The sequence below is a fragment of the Triturus cristatus genome, chromosome 6 (assembly GCF_964204655.1).
Source record: "Triturus cristatus chromosome 6, aTriCri1.1, whole genome shotgun sequence".
In the NCBI taxonomy this organism is placed as follows: Eukaryota; Metazoa; Chordata; class Amphibia; order Caudata; family Salamandridae; genus Triturus; species Triturus cristatus.
This window is the reverse complement of record NC_140589.1, coordinates 943,695,045-943,717,055: the sequence shown is the minus strand read 5'-3', so window position 1 is coordinate 943,717,055 and position 22,011 is coordinate 943,695,045.

Sequence of the window (22,011 nt, the reverse complement as noted above, 5' to 3'; positions counted from 1 at the left end):
AGTTTAAACCTGCATACACAGGCTCTGCAATGGCAGGCCTGAGGTATGTTTAAAAGGCTACTTAAGTGAGGGGCACAATCAGTATTGCAGGCCCGCTAGTCATATTTAATTTACAGGCCCTGTGCGCATGTTGTTCCACTTTACTAGGGACTTACAAGTAAATTAAATATTCCAATTGGGGATAAACAAATGTAACCATGTGTAGAGGAGAGAGCACAAGCACTTTAGCACTGGTTAGCAGTGGTGAATGGCCCAGACTCCTAAGGCCAGCAAAATCGAGGTCAGTAAAAATAGAGGAAGAAGGCAAAATGTTCGAGGGCAGACCACCTTAAGGCTGATAGATCAAACAATGGGCAAGTATAAGATTGAAGCCATCCATCTGTAACCCATGCCAAATTAAATTTACAGTTGTGTTGGCATATAATAAGGACAATTTTTTTTTCATTGAGCTTAGGAAATTGGATCACTTTACTTTGTCAAAATTTAGTAGGCAGAATCTCAATGTCGTCACGCAAGTTCAAATGTTCTGAAAATATTGGTTTATTGAGACATCTGGCTCTTTCACCATGACTCTCAGCAACTCCCTGTACACAATGAAAAGTATGGGGTCGAGTTAAGAGCCCTGAAGATCTTCATAAGTGACATTGTTTCAGCCTGAGCATATGTTACCCAACCAACCATCTATTTATGATTGTTTAGAAATGAGTTTAACCAACAAACCTTCCAATACATTTAGTCCCCCATGTTTGATACCAAACATATCAAGGTGCAACTGAACATGCATGAAGTAGTAAAGCTATTTTTTTAAATATCTAAATATGACCTATCAGCTGCATGGAGATACACAAACCTAATAAACATACTTACCTATTTTAGTCTCCTGTCTCTTTAGTTGGAAGAAGCTTATCACCTGCATTCAGAGTTCAGTTTCATTTGACTTGGGTATCTGATCATGCTCCAATTTCTAGGGATATAGAAAATGCAATCACCTCCGCTCCTACCTATCCATGGACCTTCCCCAAATATTTACTGCAAAAACCTCAATACATAAATGAATTACATGGCCATGTGCAGGAGAAATCAAGGAACAGCTAATATTCTTATACTCTGATTCACATTAAAATCTATGATAAGAGGGTTCACCAAAGAATTAGAGATACACAAATGGACGTTGAAGAAAAGTGAGGAGAATCATCTTAGATCTAGACTTGTTGATCTAGAAAAAGTACATGCTCAACTAATAATGAAGTCTAATTACAAATGAAAATAGTATTGTGAGAGATCTTAACTACATAGTCACATATTAAAATAATATCCAATATTGTATACAGCCAACGGATTAGGAAGTACAGATATTTACAATTCGAACATGATGAAAAGCTAGGTTTTGTTTTACCTGGACAACCAAGAATGGACACAGCTGCTCATAGAATACTATCTATTACTTTATTTAGAGGACAATTCATTTCAAATCCGTCAAGTATACTTACGATTTCTGAAGGTGCTATAACTAGCTCTATACATTAGAACACTCTGACTATACGAACTCCATAGGATATGAGAGAGATAGTAATACATTATTCGGATTTAGACCTTTTCCCAGTTTTTCAGATGAGGATCAAGCAGAATTAACTGGTGCAATTACTATCGATAAGTGATAGTAGCCATTACATTTTTGACATCCGTATGGTTATGGTTACTGACATAAATACAAATACTCAAGAAAAAGAGAGCATCAGACTTCCAAGACATACTATCAAGTTGATGGCATATGTAGATGGTTTACTTGGAACTTACTAAAACCTGAGAGGACAGAATTTGCGGTACAGCAAATGGCAATAACATTTCGGTTAACTCCCAGGATATAAATTGAACATAAATAAGATTGACTGTATTTGTATAACAGTTGTATAACCGCTCATGGAAGTAAACCTATATATATAAACTGTTACAAGCATGAGATATTTAGATATTAATCTTACTAATACACATGACAGGTTATATAATGCTAACCATAATTTTGTGTTAAGTAAGTTCCCCCCCCGGATGATTTTAATCAAGCTAATATCATTAAACATTATAAACCTCTGTAAGCTATTGTACTTGTTTAGATCTTTGTCAATCGATTTGCCTTCTTCATTTTTTTAAAAAGCCCTAGAGAACTTAATGGCAGCATTTGACAGGGCTCCCTCCGTTCCATGCTCCCTCTCCCCTTCCCCTCCACTTAATACCTTCTTTTTATTATTATTTTTTTAAACGTAATTCAGCCTGCCGATGGATCCAGATCTTTGGGAGGAATTTGGCGCGGCTCGGGAGTGGTGTCGCTGCTGCTCCGTGAACTTCGAGGTCTGGGCTGTCAGAGGCAGAGTCAGCACTGGAGACTGCAGAGGAGATGTGCAGGGACAAGTCTGGAGAAAAAGCCCTCCCGGTAGGAGATAGGGTGCAAAGGACTGAGGCTAGAAGCAGATCAGCAAAAGGTGGCAAGATGGTCCAGGAGGGGACCGGAACTGCAGGTTTGGTGTATTCGCTCCTGGTCCCACTTGGCCGCACTTTGCTGTATGCACCTCCCGAGGTTGGTTTGGGGTCCTAGGAAGCACCCCATGAGTGGTGGAGTTGGGAGGGGGGGGAGGCCAGCACCTTATAGAGAGGAGTAAAAGCCAGCAAACAAGATTTGACCCATCCGTAGGGAAAGTGTGCAGGTATATGCTCCGCACAAGGGGCACGCAATTCATTTCTCTCTCTGAGGCGACAGTTCAAGACCCCTCCCCCCAAATAGTACGAGCAGTAGTAGTAGACCAAGGTCACCTGAGGGTCAAAAAAATAGGAAAGGAGGGGGGGAGAAAGAGAAGGGGGGAAGAGCAGAGGTCTCCACAGTAGCCAAGAGTCCCAGGTGCAGAGGCAGAGCGAGAAAGGTCTCCTCACCAAGAGTGAAGATTACACCTTCACTAAAATCTTATTACAAAGTTCTTGCTGCACGAGCCTCAGCTCTCATTAAGGAAGGTGCTTCTGGTTTTGTTAAAAACAGGATGGAGACAAGTCAGCCTTGGGGTACATCAGCAGTAACCCCCCTCATACCTCTCCCCCCCTCCAAGCCCTTCACTTGCCTGAAGTGACTACAGTGGATCCCATCAGCTCTAAAATAATCTTGCACCCCTCAATTCCTATCACAAATAGATTTACTGTGCTAGGGGGACAAGAAAGGGATAATCAAGATGATCTGCCAGTATCAATACAGGATGCAGTCAGCCCCTGTCATACTCCTAAGACAAGTCCTGAGTCCCTGGCGGATATTCTTTTAGCCCTCAAGAAGGAGATGGGGGATAGGTTTACTGTATCTGAAAACAATCAAGTGGCAATACAGGCCTCCTGTGTAGTTCTAGCACAGAAGTTAGAAGAAGTGTCTTTAAGAACTGATACTTTGGAGCAGGAAATCCCTAAGATAAAGGAGGCACTTGACACAACCTCAGCAGAAATAAATAGATTATTGAGGCCAAACAAAGAAATGAGGGATACTTAGAGCGTCTCGAGAATCAGTAAAGAAAGAACAATTTAAGACTGATTAATGTTCCAGAAGCCCTAGAAGGTTCTGATATTAGGGCCTTAGTGACCTCGCTGTTAAGAGACAGTGACCTTACAAATTGCCAAATATAAATCTATCCACGGAGCTACAGAGGGTCCATCGGGATCCCTACAAGAGAAATCCTGCAAGACAGAGCCAAGGAAAATTTTGATAACCTTTCTTACGTACACCACAAAAGAGGCTATTTTATCGATAGCACTTAAGGAAGGCTCACTGTCGTACGGATCATTTTCATTCTCAATCAGATCAGATGTGTGCCACACCACTAGCCAGAAGAAATGGGAAATGGGCCAGCGGATGGAGGAGCTGAATAAGCTGGGAGCCAGGGCGCAATTAAAGTTCCCGGCCTCACTCAGCACAATGTGGAACAACCATATGTATTTTCATCGCTCAGTGGAGGAGGTTGATGATCTGATAGCAGAAATTAAGAAGGGAGTGGGAACGTAGAGGAGGGGAGGAAGGCGGAGGAGGGCCAGGGAGGCGAGGGAGTCCCAGAGGAAAAAAGCGAAATAAAATGAGTTAATATGCCCCGGGGATTGAGGCCCATTAGGCTTCAAGCCTAGTATCGTGGGGAGGGTTCCCCAGAGGGGAGGTGGTTTGACACGGGGATAGGGAGGGGGAGGGAAGAGGGGGGAGCAGAAGGTGGGGAACAGGGGGAGAAAAATAAATCTTCTATCACGTAAGAAAGCTAGCTTTATGACCATCACAATAGCTATAGTCGTGGCTAGGACAGCACCTGGATGGATGATTCCTTTTAATGGGAGTTAGGGGCTTAAAACTCTTTTCATGGAATAATAATGACTTACAATATATGCACAGACAGAGATTAGTTATGAAATATTTAGAGCAGAGTTTAGCTCAAATATACCTGATCCAGGAGACTCACCTGGGTATCTCAGAAATCCGTGTCAGCTTCTTGCGATATCCCTGGAATCCTTTTGCACATCAGAGCAGAAGTTGCTATCCTAATTAAACGAGGGGCAGCTGCGTAATACAATCGTTCAAAGCAGATAAAACTGAGAGGTGGATTATAGCCATTTTAAACTTTGGAGGAATGGAGTTAGCTTGCACATCTTTCTATAGCCCAAATATTGACCACCCCACATATCTATGCAAACTACAATGGAATTTGATGGAAGTTACTGGGCTCACAGAAAGCTCCGTAGGGCAATGCGCTTTTTACAATTACAATAATAATAATAATAATAATAATAATAATAATAATTCACATTTGTAATCCATACATCGAGGAGGTTGGGCCATTCCTAATTTTTGATTTTACTACTGGCCCAACTTATGTAGAAGGTTGGCTAGACTAATTATTAATCAAATTCCTACTATGCTGGTTGTTGAACCAATATTAGACAATTCACTGAATTTTCAATTGAGAGACCCTAATCATCGCCTCAAACATGTACACTATAAGTGCCTTCAGGACCAATGCAAAGTCTGGTAAGAGTTATCTAAGTATCTGAAGCTGCATGGATATATAGCTCTTAATGGATATCTAGAAGGACAATAGCTATATCCCAAAAACTCTCTGTGGTGTAATATGCAGTTTATTCACCAGCTATATGATAATGGTACAATGAGATCCTTTCACAGCATCGGGGAAGAGTTTAACATTCCCCACAAAGAGTTTTTTTAAATATATATCTTAAAATTAGGGAGTTACTTGTGAGTAAGAGGCATAGCATTCAGTAGGATGTTCGACCAAAATTGTACACTACCTTGTTAGACAAGAACTCATTAAGAATAGGGAGGATATTACAGGATATTTTTAGAAGTAAAACCAGATCAGTTAAGTGTATGGGCAATGAAATGGTCCAAATGGCTGCTGACAGAAATTTCACAAGATCAAATTATGCATTCTATTAATATGGTAATGCAAGCAACACTAATAGCAAAACTCGGACTACTGATTTTTATATTTCACCAACCAAACTTTGTAAGTGGTACTCTTTAGAAGATACAACATGCCCTAGGTGCAAATTGGAGATAGGAGGCATACTCCATATTTTTGCAACATGCCCATTTATTAGGCCATTTTGGGAAAAAATACTAACCATTTATAGAGATATTACTAAACCAAACATCTAAGGTTGTGGGATTTAATACTGATTATGATTGATTACTGCTAATAATGTGTTTGTAATGGGATATATCTAAACTCTTTGATTTCTTAGCTATAATATCAGCACCACTTCCAATTGTCATTGTGCTTGCAACAAAATTTACATTGGTAGTTCTAAAAGAAATTTGAAAACTAGGATTCAGAAGCATAGACGTTCAATTATCAATCAGGATATCAGGATATCAGATCACCCCTGTACTCATATATTAAGGAACAACATTACACGCAGCAAGAGTTCAGGTTCCATGGTATCCAGAAGGTGATTCCAAGTATTAGGGAAGGAGTTTAGGAATTGCGGATTAGGCAGGCAGAAGCCAGATGGATTAGTAAATGTAGATCGGTATCCCGGGGGCTGAACACTGATACTGAACTCCATTATTTTTTAAATTGATGCTCTCACTTGTGTTTTTATATTGTTTGGCACCGATTAGAAATGATTGGGAGACATTGAGCAGAAATGATTTTTACTTCATTTTGAATTGTGGTTTCTCGACTCAACTTGATTAATAGTTACTTGTTAGTGTGTGTTTAATCAGCTGAATGCCAGATAAGTAGAGAGTCTTTGTGGTTTACATGCAATTACACCCGCCGTGTCGCAATGATTGTATTGTTTTGAAAATATTGTGGAATAGGTAGGAGCAGTCATCATGACATGTTAGCTTATGGTTACACTTCATGTTTTAAGCTTACCAGTGGATTAGTTCGAATTTTAATAGTTAATTAAATATCTTGTTTCAATATAGACCCGTAGGGGACAAATAAAGGATTTGACTGAGGGTGGGTATTTAAACCGTCAGGCAGAGAGGACATGTTCATATATGATTTTCGGGTGACGTTTTATTTTTGGATTAATTTTTGATCAATATGGAGTCGTTGGTTATGCCAAAGCCGTTTGTTAGGGATACGTTGATAAGTATCTCGCAAATGAGGTGGGTAATGTATTCCAATAATGTTCAGTGATCGGTACAAGATTGCAGTTGACAAAACGAGGTTCGATTATTTTATAAGGGACTAATGCACACAAACTTGGGTCAATAATGATTAATAGCTCAGGAATATGAGTATATATATGCCTTCGTCTGGAAATAGGACGATCTTTTTAGCGGACTAACGATGAATAAACACGTATCGTTTTGAAATCTTTCCACTGATTTGATATAGTTCTTGTTAGACTTCTGGGGATTAGCCAAGGAACGTGCTCACTGCATTTCCGGATACGGGATATTGGAGGCGCAGCGAACACGATAATGGTGAGGTCAGGTACCGCACTAATGGAGCGGCAGAGGAGCGGGTCATAATTAATGGTGTCCTGTTTGGAATGTAAACTTTGTTAGATTAAGTGTGAATTGAGGAAAGGAGAGGAGGAATAATTATATATAACTTTTTCCGTGTGGCCATTCAGCTTGGAGAGCGGTTTTGGGGTTGATGGCTAGATACGTCACCGGCGGACCTGAAAGGGAACACCCATAGTTTTAGAATGAGATGCTCAGCGATTGGTGGGCTTTTATCATTGGTGGTTTTTTCACAGGTTACTTTTATAGCGTCCTTCTGATTGGGCAGTCCGCACTTTAAATTGGAGTTTGGCGGGTTGTTGATTTATTTATCTGGCCAGACGGAAGACGCTTTCTGACATGTTGACAGAGATACTTTGAATTGAAGCAAGGTGTGGAATATGGGCTCACAGTACTATTTTAGAGGTTTGTGAGGAGTCAGCAATTTCTAGCAGCTAAAAATGTGTTATTATTAGTGATTATGGTAATGAAATATATATATTCTTTATTTTAGATTCAGATATTTTAAAGGACTGAGGATCTTCTTTGGAAGTAAATTAATCAATTGGAGGACGATATATTTGAGAAGGAAAGATTTGGAGAAGAGGTGAGCATAGTGTGGTTTTGACAATATGACTTTATGGGAAAGGAATAATAAGTTGGAACTTCTTTGGAAAGCTCATCGCTGATATATTGACCTTTTCGACAGATCTTGACAAGATGGCAGGAATATAATGCTGATGCATAGGATAAGGATTTAGTGGATTTTTACAGATTGAAGGTGAGAGTTGCAATCTTAAGCTTTCAGTTAGATACATTGAATAATATATGCATTTAATCAGCATTCACTGACTAATTTGAGTCAGGAGTATTAATAGCAAGACAGCCCTGATGGTAAGGGCATGTTCTCATTATACTAGGGGGGTGTATTGTAATAAAATGATGTGTTTGAGAGGTACATTATTTATCCAGGTACATAAATAATAGAGCCATATTGAGGATATTTGTCATAAGTATGTAACATTCTAGATCTGCAATATTTCAATGGATTGTTATGCTTTCTCATTTAGACTAATTGAAATTCAGGCTACAGTTTGTTAATTGTTTTAAATTATTGGTATTTAGATTGTTAAATAGGTAGAGTATGAGAATAACTGTTTTGATGATACCATCCGCACATTTTGTTGAACATTTATCTGTACTTTGTAAATGTGTTTCAAACATCAAATTTTGGATTTTGATTCTGTATTTTTACTTTACAGCCCTGATGATGTGTCAGAAGGGGACGAAATGTGTTGGCTGTGTAAAACATTAATTACTTCAAGTTGGATGATATTGATGACATGATTTGATGCAAAATAAAGAACAGATTATGAAGCAGACAAGATAAGGATCTTCTCTAGAATTTTTGTATGTACAAAACGCTCCTTCTAGAGTTTTGCTTATGACTGTGTAAATTTGTGGTAGTGACAGTGGGCCACGAGAAGTAGAGCGTTTATATGAAGTAATAACAAGAGGAAAATAATTCAAAGGACCAAGGGGCATATTATCAAGACAGGCGATAAAATTATCGCCGCTTTGGCGGCAGAAAACTGCAGCTAAAACGGCGATAATGGCCTTGATAATATACTCTATGGAATTCCAATTGAAGCCCATGTTAGATGTGAAGGACATCTAACCTGAGGTTCAATTGGAATTCCAGAATAAGAGAACAATTTAAAGCATTCAGGTCCCTGAACAATGCTCATGGATTGGTAGGTGGTTGCTTTTGGGGGTGAATAGAATTATTTCAGTTTTTTGTGGTTTAGCTTTAGGTGGTTAGAGTGAACCAAGATTGTATGTTGTTCCGTGTGGCAATGAGATGTTGAATGTCACTGGGTGATTTGATTTTGTAGTAGAGTTGAGTGTCATCAGCATAAAGGTGATATTTGATCCCTGCCTGCTTCAAGATGACTGTGAGGGATTCCATGAAGAGATTGAAATGGGAAGGGGAGAGAATTGAGCCGTGGCACGCCAAGAGTGACTCGTGTGGGTTTCGATAGACATGAGTTGCTTTAGATTTTTTGGGAACAGTTTTTTATGTAGGACGTGAACCATTTTAAGATGGTAGAACAGAACACTTTTAACACCTCCTTCGGTGCTACTTCACGATGCACAGCCATGTACTGAAATGAATCCAATCAATCAAATGCTCTTCTTATTTGCTTAAACAATGTATCCTTAATTTTCTCCTTTATTTCTTCACTTGTCCATTCAATCCATTTTACTCATTCCAAAGGAACATAGGAGGCGTTCTGATGTCCAAATGCCACTTTATTTAAAAACACCCAATGCATTTCGGGAATAAGATCCCTTCATCAGGGGTATCTTGGGCCACGACCCGGGATCAGGGCCGTGGCGTTGGGACCCGGGCGTCCTCTCCCTTCCATGGGCCCCTGGGCTTATCCGCGGTGTATACTGCTCCAAGGGTCTTCGGACTTTCGTGTCCCCCTCCGCTGGGCTGCTCTCCGGATGTGCATCGTGAAGTAGCACCGAAGGAGGTGTTAAAAGTGTTCTGTTATGTTGTGTCGCGCAACTGGGCGGAGCGCGAATCATGTTTGCACGCCAAAACGATTTAAAAGAGTACACGATTTCAAGTTTTTGAGTACGCCGGTGTGCATCTCACTACTTTATCCATTTTAAGATGGTGCCATTGATACCGAAGCGAAACTTCAGTGATTCAATTAGGACTGGGTAATTATTGGTATCAAAAGCCGCAGATAGGTCAAGTAGGATAAGTAGGCAAGCGCGCCCTCTTCTAAGGATCTGTGGATGTCATCAGAGATATTGAGCATGGCAGTTTCAGTACTACAGCCTTTCCTGAACCCGGATTAGAAACAGTCAAGGAGGGTGAATTTTCATATATGATGATCAAGTTGTTGTAAAACACATTTGTGAACAGTTTTGTCTAGGAACGGAAGGTTGGAGATAAGTCTGAGGTTGTTGAGATCATTAGGGAAACCCCTGTTTTGTTATTTGGAATGGGTGTGATTTGACCTAGTTGGAGAGTGTCCCTGAGAATGGATTCTGCAATATCAGTAGCGTTGAGGAGCATGCAAGGGCTTATCCTTAGAGGAAGGTAGTGTTTGAAAGGTGGTGAATTGAGCTGGCGGTTTGGGCTCGTTGATTGTTATGGGGATTCTATCTGTGCTCACAATTACTGCAATTGTGGAGGTGGGTTTGGAAACCTAGTCTGGGACTTAGTAAGGTAGGATTCGCTGAGAGCAGCTTCGAGATCAGATAGGGTGCATAGAGCACATTGGAGTCTGTGGGACAGATGACATGAAGGAGTGTAGGATCAGGAGGTGTGTTTAGAGGCTTTGGTAGGAGAGCCCTGCGTGTGGAGGTAACTTACAACTCTTGGGGGTAAGATAGCTGGATAGCATAGCCTGTCTTGAGATGTCAAGTCCTAGGTGTGCTATGTCATTCGCAAGGGAGTCAGGTTTCTTTTCCATTCGGGACAAGATCTGTGTGCATGTGTTATTGCAGCTTTCAGAATTGCGAGAAGGAGGATGCGAGTCAAGTCCTAGGTAGAGAGGAGCAGAGCACACTTTGCTATGGGAGTGCTCCTTATCAGTGGGACTAGGCTTGTGGACAGTCCGTGTGGGTTGAATTAGGTCAGCAATGGTAGGGAGGGGTGCATTGGCTGTGGTTTTTGGTGAAGCTGGTCTAAAGGTGGGGTCCAGAAACTAGGCTTGCGGTGACCAATGTTGCATTTAGATTCCGAGAGACTGCTGGTTAGGGTCGGCACAGGCGAAGTCCCACCGGTGATCTTTTGTAGACTGTGTGTGTTGGTGGGGGTGGTAAGGTTGCTATTCAAGTCAGGGGTGACTCAGAGAAGGATGGTAAATTGGAGGGGGAAGACAGCGGGTCAGTTGTGGGGTGAGTGTCAGAGGACGGGGGAAGAAGGCATTTGGGACAGATAGCCCTTTTGTGCGAGAGGTTTAAAAAATGACAGGAAATGTTGATCGAATAAGGAGAGGTGAGGGTTGGTCATTTTTATAAGAATGTTTCCAGTCTTAATAATAATAAGCACATTTGTAAAGCGCCTAATGTCCCTGCGCTGCGGTGCAAAAACCGCCTCGGAACTACACCCTATCCCACCCAGGCGTGTCTATCCAGGGGGAAAAAGATACGTTTTCAGATTTTTCCAGAAGGTACCCTCCGACCCCTCCAACCGGAGGCTCATGGGGAGCTTGTTCCATTGCTGTGCCGCCAGAAAGCGGAAGGAGCAGCCACCTATCCTAGCTCTCTTAATGGCAGGGACACACACCTGGCCCATCCCCCATGATCTTAGTTGGCGTGTTGGGGAGTAGAGAGTAAGTAAATCAAACAGGTAGGATGGGCCCGTCCCCTGAATGATACGGTGGCATACCCAAGTGCCTTGAACAGGACTCTCTCCCTAATCAGCAGCCAGTGGAGGGAAACCAACGCCATCTTCGAGGAGGCCCTCCTTGGAAGCATAAGAACCAGCCGAGCTGCTGCATTCTGTATGACTTGGAGTCTATGCATGCATTTAGCCGTGGCACCCAGATACAGTATATTACCATAATCAAAGCACGATGTCACCAGGGCATGCACCATGGTCTTCCTGGCTGCAGTAGGCAGCATGTCCAAAGTTTTCCGAAGGCCCCTCAAGACCCCGAAACAGGCCCCTGCTACCCGCCTGGTATGGTACTCAAAGGAGAGCTCAGTATCCAACCAAACCCCCAGGTTCTTAGCCTGAGCGCAGGGCATCGGGGTGGGTCCCAGACTCTGGGGCCACCATGCCGATGACCACACAGACGGGGCCTTCCCCACCACATGCACCTCGGTCTTATTGCCATTCAACTTCAGGCAGTTATTAGCCATCCATGATGCAAGATCTTGCATGCATGCCACGAAGTTGGAGGCTGCCGTATCCTGTACTTGTGTCAGGGAAACCACCAGTTGAGTGTCATCGGCATAGGACACAACCCTGATACGAAACCCGTCTGCAATCTCCGCTAACGGAGTGACATAGAGATTGAACAGGGTCGGGCTCAGGGTCGATCCCTGCGGCACCCCTTGTTTCAGTTTGATGACTTTTGAATAATGAGAACCCTGCCTCACCTGAAAACTGCGCTCAGACAAGAAGGATTTCATCCAGCTCAATGCACTGTCAGACACCCCTCTTTTCCTCAGACACTGCAACAAGGTATGATGGGCAACAGTGTCAAAGGCGGCACTTAAATCCAGCAGGATTAAGGCCGCCGTCTGTCCCTCATCCACCTATTTCCTAATAGTTTCAGTGGCGAGTAGCAGGGCTGATTCCTTCGAGTGGAGGGCCCGAAAACCCGACTGAGTGGGATGCAGGAGATTGTTCCCAATATGCCCAGTAAGTTGCGTGTTTACCACTTTCTCCACAACCTTTGCGAAGTAAGGGAGTAAGGAGATTGGACGTAGATTCTCCAGTTGATCTGGGATGATGTGCGGTTTCTTGGGTAGCGGAAGGACCACTGCTTCCCTCCATCTAGCTGGCACTATTCCTGTCCTAAAAGATAACTCCAAGAGGTGTCTAATACATGGCTCAAGAGTTGCGATGCTCCCTCGCAGCACTTTAGGGGAAGCAGGGTCTCTTGGAGAGCCCGATTTGACACTAATGCAGATTTTAGTTAACAGCTCTGGAGGGGGAATGGTAAATCTATCAATGCATTCTATCTCTAGAACGTTCCCTGCTTCCCCCGCGGTCTCATGGCATACTCGAGCAGAGTCCGGGAAGGTGGAGTAAATTTTCTCCACCTTATCTGCAAAGAAATCCGCCACACGGTTGCACAACTCCTCTGAGCCAGTTGCTGGTACTGCCGTAGTTGCTAGGGAGGATATTTCTTTGTAGACCCTGAACAATTCCCTTGCCGAGTTTTCCGCCGCCCCAATTCTCTCCTGGTAGTAGGCTGCCTTAGCCCTCTAATGAGCCCATGATAGCTCCTCAGAGTGACTTTATACTCCCTTATAGATGGATATATCAATTTCACCTCTAAAAGATGAAGAGGGGGGCGTGGTCAGTTTTGTTCCATAGGGTATCTTGATAGTCTTGGTCACTTGTAGGAGGAGGAAGATGTTTTTCCATTTTGCCGGGCGTATGGAATAGAAGACAAAGTTAGTTTTCTTGGTGTCATTAGTCAGATTATGGTAGGTATCAGCAAATAGAGTTTCCTGGTGCTGTTTTAGTAGTTTGTGTTTGAGATTCTTTTACGCATTATTGGACACAATAACAGGATAAGCAATAGTCCATGAGTTAGGGACATATCTGGCCAGTGCCGTGTCAAGAGGTTTGTGGGGGAGCATTGAAAGCAACATTTTTGTGGCTGGTTAACAGTTGATGGTGCGATGTATGGGAGTGCATCAAAGGCTAGAACCCAGTGTGGTGAAGGAGTGATGAAGAGTGGTGAGCAATAGGAATTGGTATGGTTAGGACACAGAAGACGGCTGGACGGGACAATTGAAGGGGCGGTGATAAAACTAGTGATCAAGATGACCAGTTTGAGGTGTATGTCACCAATATGTCCATCAACTGAGAGAAGAGTAGGCAAGTAATAGGCACTTATTCAGAAACAGAGATAATTAACCAGTATGGGTGGTGCACAGAACAATAATTCAATGAGGATTAAAAAGCTACGGTGCTCAGCTAAGAACCAAACTCTGATGATCTGATGAATAGGAATTTTGAGCAAACACAGTATGATTCCATGGAAAGGAGCAAGATAAATGCTATAGTATCATCATTACAACCAGAACAAAACAGGCAGTGTAGCTTTATGGTCATGTAGAAAATGCCTGTATACTAGGTAACAACAGTTCTTATTGGGGCCACAGGGTGCAGCTCCAGGCTTAGACATGAGTCAGAGTCACCTGACTCGGGTGTAGGAGACAACGAGGTGAGTGGTGGCTGAGAGGACGGAAAGATGGCTGCCATGAGGGGGGTGAGTTATTGAGTGGCAGGCCACACAAAATGGAGGTGCAGGTTGAACAAAGAACATGAGTGTGCGGAAACGTAACATCCAGGAGGGAGGGAGAGGGGTTGGGAGGAACCTCACCTTGGGCTAGGGAGTTCCAGTAAGGTCCTTGTGCCCCCTCTCTGCTGATCTAGCTGTCATCAGGCTTTTGACTCCCAAAGCGGCCCTGCAGTCTGATCAGGCGAAGAGCTGCCAGACCACACCCAGTTTGCCTCACTGCAGCACAGCAGTGCTCCACTCCCTAACTCGAGCAGAGGCTGGCTGCTTCTCTCCCTGCAGGCGGCGTCAGCATCACAGCGGAGGTACGGGGGGCCACGCCTGATGCCCAACCCACCAGCAAGCCGGAAGCAGCCCCAAAAGTAGGCCAGATCACTCAAAAATAAACAGCCGCAGGGCCGCAGCAGCCTGGACTGAGGGCCAAACAAACAAACTCCACAAATTCCCCTGCAACCCACTAGCTCAGAGGCAATGCAGCTGCTCATCCAAGGTCTGCCCCACTGCAGCACTGTGGCGCTATGCTTCGCAACACAACCAGAGACCGGCTGCCTCTCTCTCTGCAGGCAGCTCCAGTGTCACTGTAGGGGCACGGGGGCCACCCCCAATGCCCGACCTAGGCTTTCCAGGAGCTCCAAAAGTGGGTCTGATCACCTATACAGACAGAAAAAAACAGCCGTTGGGCAGCAGGACCCGCAACCAAGGGCCAAACAAACAAACTCCACAAATGCCCCCGCAGCCTACCAGTTCAGCGACTGAGCGCCAGCTTGTCCCAGATCAGCAGCGCGGCAGCAAGGGGACCTGTCCTAGGCGGGTGATCGCGGTTCATGGATGCAGCGGGTCCGACCTGCAATCTGATTGACTGAATCACTCCCTCTGCACCAACTGGTCCCGAGACCAAGGACATGATGGCCCCGGATGAATGCTCAACAAACTGTTGCAGGAACAAAGACCTCCTGACTGGCCCTCAGCATGCAATCGGAGTGCCAGCTTCATCGGTAGCTTGGAATCCACAGGCGATGGTGGGGTATGGCTAGGCTAGGGTAGGGATGTAAAACCAAAGTTTATCTTAAGCCTGGAGCATCCTAGGTGAGCTCCTCTCCATCGGCGGCCACCTTGAGTTGAGTTGAGTTGTATGAATCATTTGAAATCATTATTGTCATGGCAAAAATGTGTGAGAGTGAAACTCCATACCTCAAAACTTTAGTCACCAAAATATTACTGTGCAATTGGCCCTCTCTGCAGGGTCATCACCAAACATGTTTCCTTCTGCCTCCTATTTTTCTGACCCTGTTTACATTGGCTACAGGATTCAGGGCACTTTACCACTGCTGATCACTGCTAAAGTGCATATGGTCTCTGTATAAATTGTGACGAGGATTGGTTATCCATGATTGGCATATTTAATTAACTGGTAAGTCCCTAGTAATTTGCATAGTGTGTACCAGGGCCTGTAAATCAAATTCTACTAGTGGGCTTGCAGCACTGGTTGTGCCATTCACATGAATAGCCTTGTAAAATGTATCTCAGACTTGCCACTGTAGTGTCTGCACGCGCAGTTGTAAACTGCCATGTTGTCCTGGCAAGTGCACCCACTTGCCAGGCCCAAACCTTTCCTTACATGTAAGGCACCCCTAAGGTAGGGCCAAGGTACCCCCATGGGCAGGGTGAAGTGTGTGTGAAAGGTAGGACAAATAGTGGTGTGTGTGACATGTCCTGATAGTGAAATACTGTGTATTTCGTGTTTCCCAATGGAAAGGCTGTCTATCCCATAGGCTTATTATTGGGACTGCGCTGTAAAATTTTACATATGTAGCTTTCTATAGGAACAAGATAGAAAAATGGACTCTGTGACTCAGCATTTATTCGTAATACAAATAGAAGGGGGGACTTGGCTCCCTCAGACTACAGTGTATGTACTAAGAGGGTAACTATTCCTAGGAAAATAGAAAAAAATCTAATGATTAGATATGTGTGTCTGGTAAATTAGGTCGGGTGAAGAGTGGATGTGGGGAATTTCTCCTTTATAATATAGTGCCCTCACACACCCTTTCGGGAGTCATGCTTCATCATCGGGCGTTGCTCCTCATGGGGGTGGCGCTGCAGTCCCTCACGGGCCCCGCGAGAGGCCTCTTTATCGGAGATCTTTTATGGAGACGCCGCAGTTGTGCATGCGGGTGTGTGGACCTATAAAAAGGGAGGTGAGTGGGTGCGTTAAAAAATGCTATGTGGAGCCCAGAACCTAAGTTTTTATTCACGGCCCCGTGTAGCACAGATTAAAAATGATCCCGGAGCTCCTCTTTGGAAACAAATGAATGAGGGCAGATGTGTAGATAACTGCTGCTCTCAGGATGAGTGAGTGGGAATCCTACGAATATAGGGTCAACATGTTTCGCGCATGAAAGCTGGTCCTTAAGGGATCCGTTCGCGCTTCGTCAGGACCGGGTAAAAGGTGAGAGGAAAATATATACACAAGAGAAGATATTCTAAAGACAAGGCTCCAGGGAAGTGCTGTACTGTGAACCTATGGTACCTTATTATTAAAGGGATAAAGCGTCCTCGCGCTGATAGGAACTCCTTCTTTTAGGAACCTATACCCAACCTGGTGAGATAAAAAAGAGAAAAGACACACATATGGACATAACAGAGACAAACACAACATTGCTGTAATTCATTGGTTCAGTGGTAATTACAAGTCCACAGGTTGTGTTTATATCGCAAGAAAACACAGTGAGTGTTCAATCACACAGGCATGCTCACAATAATGACATGCAGGAGAAATGACCAGGTGCTAGCGCGTCATAATCCCTGTGCAGTTTGCCGCTGTGTTGGGGTACAAGTTCTACAGGCAGGTAACAGTGATCATGTGCCTATAAAACCAACCCCGTAATGGCCAGCTGCATGTGAACATAATACTACAACAGAGCCGGTGGGTGGAACAATTTCGATGGTGGACAGAGATCGGAAGACAGATGTCTATAAGCACGCATCCTGTAATAAGTGTGAGGCAAAGCTGGCGGTGTGTCAGTTCCGTATTGAGCTTAAATATGCTTCTCCCCATGATATGGGAAGTGGAAGTCATGCTAAATCTGGAAGGGGTATGCCTACCCTTCAAGTACAGGGAATGGGCTCCGTCGGCGCCTGGAGTTGGCAACCAGAGAGACTGTGGAAAGGGGACATGGTTACTATCCACCCATGTCGAGGCTGTTCGTAAGTAGGAAGCTGGATGCCAATTATTAATGGAAAAAGTATACTCACAAGTGCTCGATTGACCAAGGTGTGGAAACCTACCCCTCCTCCGTGGTGCGCCGGGATTGATAAGGGAGGGTGGGAAAGGTGTTTGTTTAAATACGCTACTTAATTGGTAATCAGCCCGGTGGTGGGGGCGGGTCTCAGTGTCTCAAGGTAGCGAGGTGACGTGATGATGTCAAAGTACACGTGTGGTATGCTCTATGAAACTGTTTGAAGAGTAGCCGCCATATTAGGAGGGTTGTATCGCTGGGCGTATGCATTGCGAGGGCACTTCACTGAGTGTGTGACGCGGTGACGTCACTCTGCACGTATGCGTGTTGGTTTCGTATCGATGATACGCCTAATCAAGATGATGGAAAGGCGGCGGCCATATTGAGAGGTGTTTATCTCGCAAAACGGGCCAGGATGCACTGATGTTATGAATGAGAGAGTACGGTGTGTGAACGTGCCGTACAGTTAGTCATTAGAAAAAATTCCTCAAACAAGATTACTGTGTTGGGGTGATTAACGATATATCCCTGAAGCAGTCAAACAGGTTTTGCAGCGCGTGTGGGTCTTAAAGTTCCTTGGTTCTAAACATGATTGCTAATAAGCAAAAAATACGCCTAATCAAGGTGATGGGAAGGCGGCGGCCATCTTGAGAGGTGTTTATCTCGCAAAACGGGCCAGGATGCACTGATGTTATGAATGAGAAAGGACGGTGTGTGAACGTGCCGTACAGTTAGTCTAGGAAAAAAAAAATTTCAAACAAAAATACTGTGTTGGGGTGATTAACGATATATCCCTGAAGCTGTCAAACAGGTTTTTCAGCGCGTGTGGGTCTTAAAGTTCCTTGGTTCTAAACATTAAAGCTGATAAGCTAAATACTCTTCATGGGAGTGGGATCACAATAAAGGGGGAGGATCAAGAAGAAGCCCTCATACAGGTAGTGGGGTTCATTCAGTAGACCTGTGACCCGACCTTTATCTAAGTGGTCTGTTTATAGCGTCAGGTTAATTCGACCCATGGTATTTCGTCGTTTAGGCCTGTGGTGTCGCATTTTAACCTGTGAACCCATCGCTGTTCTTGCTTGAACAGAGTGTGTTTTGTCCAGTTGGGATTGGAAATGATGATGGTCCATCTCAAACTATTCGCAGTGTGTCCTTGTTCAGCAAAGTGTGTTAGTAGTTTGGTATGAGTCCTACTGCGTCTTATTGTGCTCTTGTGCTCCCCTATGCGTATCTTGACTGCTCTGGTGGTCATGCCCACATATCTCTTATTACAGGGGCAGAGTATTGTGTAGACACAATTGGTGGTGTTGCAGTTCGTGTGCTTAGTTTGTCGCCAAGGTGTGCTCAGGCCCAAGTCGATTTCTTTTGAAATCGTGGTTTCTGCACAAGTAGAGCAGGAACCGCAAGGGTAATGGCCTACTACTGGTGGTAAGGACCATAATGTGGGTTGACGCGTTAATTGTGGTTTGGGTCTCGTATGTATGAGATGATCTCGTAGATTTTGCGTGCGTTTAAACGCAAAGAGTGGTGGTGGGCCTGGTTCGAAAGTGCCCGAATTCAGTATTGCCCAATGTTTCCTGATGACCTTTTGTATATTATTGGAACTGGGCATGAATGTGGTGACACATGTAATGGTGTCTAGTTCAGATCTTGCCTTAGTCTCTAGGAGGGCCGTTCTAGGATTGTTTCTAGCTCTCTTATGTGCTTGGCGTATGATGTTACTCAGGTAATGTTGTTTCTCGAGGTTGTGTCTGTGGAGATTAGATTGTATTTCAAATTCCTTGACAGTGTCACAATTCCTACGGAGGCGTAGGAACTGGCCCACTGGAAGGTTGTTTCTGAGTGCCCGAGGATGGTGGCTCTCGTAGGTCAAGAGACTGTTTCTGTCTGTGGGTTTTTTATAATTCGTGGTGTGTAAGTAGCCATTGTCCAAAGAGATGAGTAGGTCTAGGAAAGGGATCTCATGTCGGGATCTTGTACTTGTGAACTTGAGGTACGGGTTCAGAGTATTAACCCAATTGCAGAATGAGATGCATTGTTCTTCATCTCCTTTCCAGAATAGGATAATGTCGTCAATGTAACGACGCCATAGTAGAATATGTTCATTGTATGGGTTAGTTACTCCAAGGATGTGTTGTTCTTCAAAATGGGCCATGTATAGGCAGGCTAAACTGGGAGCGAATGTGCTTCCCATGCTCGTACCTTGTATTTTATGGAAAAGCTGTGATTTGAAGGCAAAGAAATTTTCTTTTAGAGCTAGGGAGGCACAGTTGCTGATGAATGAGATAGGTGTAAGGAAAGGCCAAGGTTCGATGTTACGGAGAGTGTTCTCAAGTACCTCTAGTGTGGCGTCCTGTGGAATGTTTGTATATAGGGCTTCTACGTCCATGGTCACTAGGAAATCTATGTTGTCAGGATCAGGGAAGTGTTCTATGAGATTGAGAACCTCGGTGGTATCCCTGAGATAAGTGGGAGTTTTGCTCACCATGGGGCGTAGATAGAAGTCGCAGAACCTGCTCAATGGTTCCAGGACGGAGTCAATGCCTGAAACAATCGGGCGGCCCGGTGGAGGGGTGACCCCTTTATGGATTTTGGGTAGTGTATAAAAGTAAGGGGTACGTGGGTCTTCAGTGGTGAGGAAATTGGCTTCCTGTGTGAAATCCAACCCTCAGCTGATGCTTCGCTGATCATGCTCTTAATACGAGTAGTAAGGCGTTTGGTAGGGTCCTCTGTGATCGGTTCATAATATGCAGTATTAGCCAATTGGCGGGTGCATTCTCTGTCATACGTATCTTGATCTTGGATGACGATGGCACCGCCTTTGTCTGCTGGTTTAATTATTATGTCTCGGTCTTCGGTGATGGTTCGGAGGATAGTTCTTTCTTCTTTTGAAATGTTGTTGTAAGGTCGCTTCTGACTCATAGCTCCTACATCTTTCAGGACGGCTTGTTCGTAAGTCAGGATCTCATGTGGTGTCATGGCTGCTGCAGGGGTACATTTGGATGGTTTCTTCAGGCCAGTCTCTGTCGGTGGAGTATCAGGTTTACCCTGAAAAAAAGCCTTGAGTCTGACTTTCCGAAAAAATTGGTGTAGTTCTTGATGTAACCGGAAAGAGTCTTCCTTGGGTGTGGGGACGAATCCTAAGCCTTTCTCTAGAAGTGTGGTTTCTCCTTCTGTCAGTTGCCTGGAAGAGAGGTTGACCACTAGGGTCTCTGGCCTCTCGCCTGGCTCCGTAGCGTCATCGGTTCCTGGTCTTGCCATTGCACCGTCTTGTAACCTCCTCTTCTTCTGCCTCTTCCTTTGCCCCTCCCTCTGTTGTGAAAAGGGGGGTTCGGGAATTGGCGGAAATGAGTCGGTTGGAGATAGTGAGTTGGGGGTACGTGCCACATAGGTGGTGGTCCCATCCATTGTCCTGGGTAGATAGGTGGTTGAAAGGATTGATGTGAAAATGGTGGTGGTGGAGAGTTCTGAAATAAAGGAGGGTGTGTTGGTTGTTGTATCCCTCTGGCGTGCGGTGTGTACCATTGCCCTTAATCACTAGAGTCACTGCCGAATCATCCTGTTCTACTAGATCGGTTGCTGCTCCCTTCATCAGAAGTTGTGTCATAATTTTGAAAAACATAATCTTCTTTGATGTAAGGGTACACTTTCTCTTTGTTGAATCTTTTCAAGTCTTTTTGTAATTTAGTGATCTTTTGCTTGGTGAGAAAGTCTTTATGCTCGTTCATTTCTTCGGTAATTTCGGCTAGTCTGGACTTAAAGGATGTAATCGAGATCCCTGTTTTAAGCCCATTCTCAGCTATGGTTATCTGGATGAGAAGTTCGTCTGAGAGACGTTTTGCTGTGTTAATGATTAACACCAGCCAATCTCGTGTGCATTTCCATGCAATTTGCGACCATTCTGTACGGAAGGTCAGGTCTTCTAAGAAAATCCTGGGAGGAAGGATAACCAGGAGGCCATTACGTGCTATGTTTGCCCTAAGGTACTCAGTCATCATCAATCCATGCAGGGCTGTCTTGATCTGTAGTTTCCTTAGTGAGAATAAGGATATCCAATCGTCTGCTTTGCTGCTTGTGGCTGCGCTACCATCATCTGCTAAGAGTGATGGTGCACGTAGAATCTCTGCTATTGTGTCATCATCGAAACTGAGACCCACGGTGTCCATTGTAGGTAGTGGTAACAGGTGTTGTTAATAACTCTCAGGGGGTTGTGAATAAAGAGAGCTGTAGTGTTGGTATGGATGAGGATAGGGGAAAATATAGAAGAATTGGTCCCACGGCTAACTGCCGTTCGTTAACTCGTAATACAAATAGAAGGGGGGACCGGGAGCGTTATTAGAGAGAGGTCCAGTACCCGTGCTCCCTCAGACTACAGTGTATGTACTAAGAGGGTAACTGTTCCTGGGAAAATAGAAAAAAATCTAATTATTAGATATGTGTGTCTGGTAAATTAGGTCGGGTGAAGAGTGGATGTGGGGAATTTCTCCTTTATAATATAGTGCCCTCACACACCCTTTCGGGTGTCATGCTTCATCATCGGGCGTTGCTCCTCGTGGGGGTGGCGCTGCAGTCCCTCACGGGCCCCGCGAGAGGGCTCTTTATCGGAGATCTTTTATGGAGACGCCGCAGTTGTGCATGCGGGTGTGTGGGCCTATAAAAAGGGAGGTGAGTGGGTGCGTTAAAAAACTGCTATGTGGAGCCCAGAACCTAAGTTTTTATTCACGGCCCCGTGTAGCACAGATTAAAAATGATCCTGGAGCTCCTCTTTGGAAAAAAA